Source organism: Zootoca vivipara, chromosome 7 (genome assembly GCF_963506605.1).
Source record: "Zootoca vivipara chromosome 7, rZooViv1.1, whole genome shotgun sequence".
NCBI lineage: Eukaryota > Metazoa > Chordata > Lepidosauria > Squamata > Lacertidae > Zootoca > Zootoca vivipara.
This window is the reverse complement of record NC_083282.1, coordinates 95,284,751-95,291,604: the sequence shown is the minus strand read 5'-3', so window position 1 is coordinate 95,291,604 and position 6,854 is coordinate 95,284,751.

The window sequence follows — 6,854 nt, the reverse complement described above, 5'->3', positions numbered from 1 at the left end:
TGAGCTTTTTCCTAGTGTTACCAGAAATTATGGAAAGGTGGGTTGGGTTATTTTTTTTGCTTTTTTCAGGGATCATTTTATGGGTCCCTCCCAATAAACTGCTTTGAGGGGGCTTTTTTTTACAATCAAAGAGGTGTGTACATTTTATGAAATAATAAATAGATAAAGATGGCCAAATGGCAGTTTCATTTCATTGGGGGCCCTGTTGATTTTAAAAAAAGGTGTTTCCTGCTTGGCAGGGGGTTGGACTGGATGGCCCTTGTGGTCTCTTCCAACTCTATGATTCTATGACCTTTTTATACGTGCATCTCCCTCAGTGTTCAGATGGGGCCATAAACATTTGCTGTGCAGAAGGAAATGCAGTGCAATAGGACATTTTTATGGAACCCTTTGAAGAAGCTGGTTCTGATACCCAAGAGTGTGAACTGTTTTTTCCTCCTCCGCCCTCAGAGGCAGGGCAGTCCCTTAGAAAAAAAAAAGGATTTGGAACTTGCTAACCAAAGCAAAAGTATGGGTGGCTTTTAAATGTTGCAACCCTGGTTGTCCTCGAGGAAAGAGCAGCTGCATGCGGACTGCAAGTTGGCAGAAAGAGCAGAGCTTCCACAGTCTGTTTATATTTGGGTCAGTAAACAGTCCAGGAGTCACTGAGCTCTTGGTTTCCGTTTATTGACGAAAAGAAATCAAGATGCAAGATATGGGCGTGAGTATCACGCAGAGCCTTCCCAGTACCCCCGCCATTGTCACGATAGCTTAAGGCAGGGTCAGGGGTCAACTTTTTCAGCAGGGGGCCGGTCCACTGTCCCTCAGACCTTGTGGGGGGGTCGGACTTTATTTTGAAAAAATAAATGAAATATGAACGAATTCCTATGCCCCACAAATAACCCAGAGATGTATATTAAATAAAAGCACACATTCTACTCATGTAAAAACACGCTGATTCCTGAACCGTCCGCGGGCCAGATTTAGAAAGCGATTGGCCCGGATCCTGCCCCTGCGCCTTAGTTTGCCTACCCATGGCTTGACCTTGCCCTGCGTTGGTCACCTCATGGTTGAATTCCTGCACTGCGCTCTTTGTGGGGCTACTCTTGGGGTCAATTCAGAGGCTGCAGCTGGTGCAGAATGCAACAGCTGGCATGTTGGAACGCTGTGATCACGAAAAGTCAGCATGGGTTTCTGAAAAATAAGTCATGTCAGACTAATCTGATCTCATTTTTTGACAGAATTACAAGCCTGGTAGATGAAGGGAATGCTGTGGATGTAGCCTATCTTGATTTCAGCAAGGCCTTTGACAAGGTGCCCCATGATATTCTTGTAAAGAAGCTGGTAAAATGTGGGCTAGACAATGCTACCATTCAGTGGATTTGTAGCTGGCTTACTGACCGAACCCAAAGGGTGCTCATCAATGGCTCCTTCTCATCCTGGAGAGTAGTGGCTAGTGGGGTGCCACAGGGTTCTGTCTTGGGCCCAGTCTTATTCAACATCTTTATCAATGACTTGGATGATGGGCTTGAGGACATCCTGAGCAAGTTTGCAGATGACACCAAATTGGGAGGGGTGGCTAATACCCCAGAGGACAGGATCACACTGCAAAATGACCTTAGAGCAAAATGACACGGAGCAATGGATTCAAACTACAAGAAAGAAGTTTCCACCTAAACATTAGGAAGAACGTCCTGACAGTAAGAGCTGTTCGGCAGTGGAATTTGCTGCCAAGAAGTGTGGTGGAGTCTCCTCCTTTGGAGGTCTTTAAGCAGAGGCTTGACAGCAATCTGTCAAGAATGCTTTGATGGTGTTTCCTGCTTGGCAGGGGGTTGGACTGGATGGCCCTTGTGGTCTCTTCCAACTCTACGATTCTATGTTGGGGGGGATTACCGCCAGCATAGTCTCTTTTGGCGATCACTTGTAGCCAAGTAAGATTGTCTTCTATGAACACGGTCTTAACAGTGAGTCCGTAAGTGACTGTGGAGGCCAATTTTGGATCCACACGTCCTTCCACAGTGGGGACATTGGTTTCCGGGTGGGAGTTGATCACGGTGTGGATTTGCCAAGTGTGCCTTCCTCTTAGCGCGTTTCTCCCTTGCATCCTGAGATCGAGTTTCTTCAAAGCCCATGACACCTTTGGTAAAGGCTGTTCTCCAACTGGAGCTCTCGCAGGCAAGTGTTTCCCAATTGTTGGTGTTTATACTACATTTTTAAAGATTTATTTGCCTTGAGAGAGTCTTTAAACCTCTTTTGTTGACCACCAGCATTACGCTTTCCATTTTTAAGTTCAGAATAGAGTAGTTTATTTGGAAGACGACTATCAGGCATCCGCACAACATGACCAGTCCAACGAAGTTGATGTTGAAGAATCATTGCTTCAACACTGGTGATCTTTGCTTCTTCCAGGACACTGATATTAGTTTGCCTGTCTTCCCAAGTGATGTGTAAAAAAAAATTGGAGACATTGTTGATGGGATATTTCAAGGCAGATATATAACTCCCTCCTTGCGGTATTTGCAATGGCTGTCAGTGCTCACTACATGTCAAGTAGTTCAAGTGCCTCTACAGCTCAGGACCTTGCCTTGTCCCTTACACATCACTGCAGTCGATGTCAGAAGCCCATTCCTTAGCAGGGCTTGTAGTGTAGCTGCCCCTGTTCCGTGGGGCCATCCACCGGCATCCACAGCCAGCAGTTTCGGGAAACAACTGAAGACATTTTTGTTCCAAAAGTTCTAGTTACAGGTAGGTAGCCGTGTTGGTCTGAGTTGAAGCAAAATAAAAAAATTCCTTCAGTAGCACCTTAAAGACCAACTAAGTTTTTATTTTGGTATGAGCTTTTGTGTGCATGCACAATTCTTCAGATACACTTGAAAAAGAAGTCAGTCCCTTATGCATATACAGAGGGTGGGGGTGGGGTGGGGGGAATGGGTGATGGGCTGATGGGAGTGGTAAACCTGTAGATGGCTGTTAACGACTGCTGATGACTGCAATAGGTCCTGCGGGGAAAAAGCAAGGGCTGAGGCGCTAAAGAAAGCTTGATCATGCATAATGAGATAAGAATCCAATGTCTTTGTTCATCCCAGGTGGCTCCATGGTTTTAAGCTTGGTAATGAGTTCCAATTCAGCAACTTCTCTTTCCAGTCTGTTCCTGAAATTTTTCTGTAATAAAACAGCTGCTTTGAGATCTTGTATAGAATGTCCTGGGAGATTGAAGTGTTCTTCTACTGGTTTCTCTGTCTTGTGGTTCCTGATGTCAGATTTATGTCCATTTATCCTTTGGCTTATGTATTGTTTGCATCTTACTTTATTTATAAAGGCGTTTATATATTGTATTGCTAAATCACAAAACATGTCAAAGCGGTTTACAAGTTTACAAAAAATAAAAGCATGAAAAAATAAAATAATTTAAAAGCAAAAGGGGTTTTGACTGGTTTTCGATGGATGCAAACTGCCTTAGGAGATAGGAGTTTAGAAGGAGATGAATGAATCTTTGGTCACCCCCCAGTAGTAATGAAGTTACTTTGGGAAGAGGGAGAAAATATTGACCCTTCTCAGCCTGCTGTTGCTGCTGCTGGACGCTGTCTTCTCCTGAGTCTGACCTACTGGCCCATCCAGCCCAGTATTGTCTTCTACATGGAGTGGCAGTTGCTCTCCAGGATTTCTTGCCCAGCCCTGTCTGGAGATGCCACGGCCCGGGAGCTGCGGTTGGCAGAGTGGAGGCTTTGCCCCTGAGCGGTGAGGGCCCTTCTTTTAAGGGGGCATTTTGAAAGCATCCAACTTTGGGGCTGCATCCCTCAGTGCGTGGCGCTCTGCAATCTTCTAAAGCTGTTTCCAAAAGAGCTACAACGGATGTGAGTTAGAAATGTCTTATTATTATTATTATTATTATTATTATTATTCCTTGTGGGTTTTGAAATTTGCTTGGGGCAGCCATGAGACAGAGAATCTGCTTAGCCCTCTGCCTAAACTCCATATCCCTAAATTGTATTTAATAATAATAATAATAATAATAATAATAATAATAATAATAGGAGTCCAGTATCTCTTCCACCCCACCATGGGGTGGAAATCGGCTGGCGGGGATTTTGATGGGGGAAATGGCTTCCATTAATTCCTCACTCTTTTGCTCTTGGCCTAGCGGCCTCATCCAAAACATTTCCTCCCTCCCTGTTACTGCATCCAAATGGCCACCAGGGACCCACCTGCATCAAATCTGGCTCAGTCTTGTGGTCAGAGCAAGGCTTTGCCCCTTACAGCCTGGTGAGAATGGGCTGTTCCCCCCACTGGCCCTCCCAGAGTGAGTCATTGCGCCCACAGCTATTTTGGTTTGCAAAGCCTCTCTCATCTCTGCCCTGCTGTGGTCCCTGGCTTGCCCTGGGCTCTCCTTTGCCTCCTGCATCTCTTCCAGCTGGAGGCTGTCTTGCAGAAGGGCAGCCCTCAAACGCTCCAGGCTTGGCCAGTAGTACTTTCCAGGGCGGGGGCCTCTGGCACGCTCAGCCTTGTCCAAACCATAGACCTCCTGGGCTAAATCTGCCACTGGCTGAGCAAAAGCCCAGAGGCAGAAAGGCCATTGAAAAGTTGGAGAGGACAAGAAGTAGTTTTGCTGCAGTGAAAACACAGTGGTGGGAATTTTTACTGTCTGTAATAAGCCGTTGGTGGCGATGGTGTATTTTTGCTTGTAATGAATTAGCAGCAGCGCTTTCCAAAGTGGGCAGTTGTGCCGCTGGTTGGTGGAGGAATTACTGGGGGGGGATGCTAAGTGGCAGGGAGGCCTATCAGACTTGGAAAAAACTCAAGCTCATCAGTTTCCTTGAATTAATTAAATTGCTTTCACTGGATTTTGAATTAACGTACAATTACTTCTTACTGTTTTGAATGTTATTGTCTTCCCTGGTGGGTCGTGCAAACCACTATTCTGAATAATGTTTTTAATAGGGTAGGGGACACTAGGGTTGAGTTTAACCAAGGAGGCGAGGCCAGATAAAGTTTGGGAATCCTTGAATGAGTTGAGCAGACAGTTCAGATGCACAGAAGCAAGCAATGTTAAAGATGTAAAAACCATACAATAAAAGTATCAATAACAATTTTAGAAAGCAAAGTGGCTAAAAGCATCAATAAGCCAATTGTGGGAGATGTGCTCTTAGGCACCTGCACAGGCCTGGAGAAATAGAAGTTTTCAGCAAACATTTAAAAGTTGGCACAGGAAAAAAAAATGAAAGGCACAAATACAGGATGGGTGACACCTGGCTTGAGAGCAGTACATGTGAAAAGGATCTAGGAGTCTTGGTAGACCACAAACTTGACATGAGTCAGCAATGTGATGCAGCAGCTAAAAAAGCCAATGCAATTCTGGGCTGCATCAATAGGAGTATAGCATCTAGATCAAGGGAAGTAATAGTACCACTGTATTCTGCTCTGGTCAGACCTCACCTGGAGTACTGTGTCCAGTTCTGGGCACCACAGTTCAAGAAGGATACTGACAAGCTGGAACGTGTCCAGAGGAGGGCAACCAAAATGGTCAAAGGCCTGGAAATGATGCCTTATGAGGAACGGCTTAGGGAGCTGGGTATGTTTAGCCTGGAGAAGAGAAGGTTAAGGGGTGATATGATAGCCATGTTCAAATATATGAAAGGATGTCATATGGAGGAGGGAGAAAGGTTGTTTTCTGCTGCTCCAGAGAAGCGGACACGGAGCAATGGATTCAAACTACAAGAAAGAAGATTCCACCTAAACATTAGGAAGAACTTCCTGACAGTAAGAGCTGTTTGACAGTGGGATTTGCTGCCAAGGAGTGTGGTGGAGTCTCCTTCTTTGGAGGTCTTTAAGCAGAGGCTTGACAGGCATATGTCAGGAATGCTTTGATGGTGTTTCCTGCTTGGCAGGGGGTTGGATGGGGTGGCCCTTGTGGTCTCTTCCAACTCTGTGATTCTATTATTCTATGTGATGGCTGAATCTCACAGGGGCCAGCCAGATGCCCACATGGGAAGCCCATAAGCAGGACCTGAGCACAAGAGCAACCATCTCCCCGCCCTGTGGTTTCCAGCAACTGGGAATATTCGGAAACATCGCTGCCTCTGACTGTGGAGAGAGAAGCATGGCCATCCTCTCCTCCTCCATTGTTTTGTCCAACCCTCTTTTAAACCCATCCAAATAAGCGGGCATCACTGCCTCCTGTTTCTCTTCAAAACTTAAGTGAAAGGAGCAGGAGAAGTAAAGTGGCAGGGAGGGGAACCTTATAAACTGCCAAACCCATCTCTCTCCTTTCAGAACAATACACCGTTCAAGAGCCCAGGAAGCCCAGGAAGCTGCCTTGCGTTGAGTTGGAGCAGTGGTCCCACCATTTCAGTATTGCCTGCCCCTCTCCCAGGTTTCAGGCAAAGGAGCCCCTTCCAGCCCCCACTGGAGATGCCGTTGGGGACTGGACCGGGGACCACCTGCCTGCAAACCCCACAAACTCTACGGCTGAAGAAAGCAAATGTCATTGTATAACAGCCTTTGCAAGAACAAATTCCAGGGTTGCTTATTAAAGTACTAGTAGAGATTAGCTGATTAGTTGTGGTCGGAGCTGCTGCCGGTCAGAGGCACAGAAAGGAAGAAGGGGCAACTGTTTTCCTGCTGCCATGGAGCCATAGTCCTAAACATGCTAAGAAAGGGATTCCCACCAGCATTAAACCTTCTTAACGTCCCCCCACCCACCCACCCACAGGCTCATTGCAAGTGTCACTGAGGGATGGGGCAGGGGACAAAGGCAACCCCATAGTGGGCAGGATGGAACTGGGACTAGGGACTGGGACTAGGGACGCTGCTCTTTCTTATTTTGTCCCTGGCTGCAAAAAACAAGAAAAAAAGAGAGAGAGGTGTAAGATAAGTCC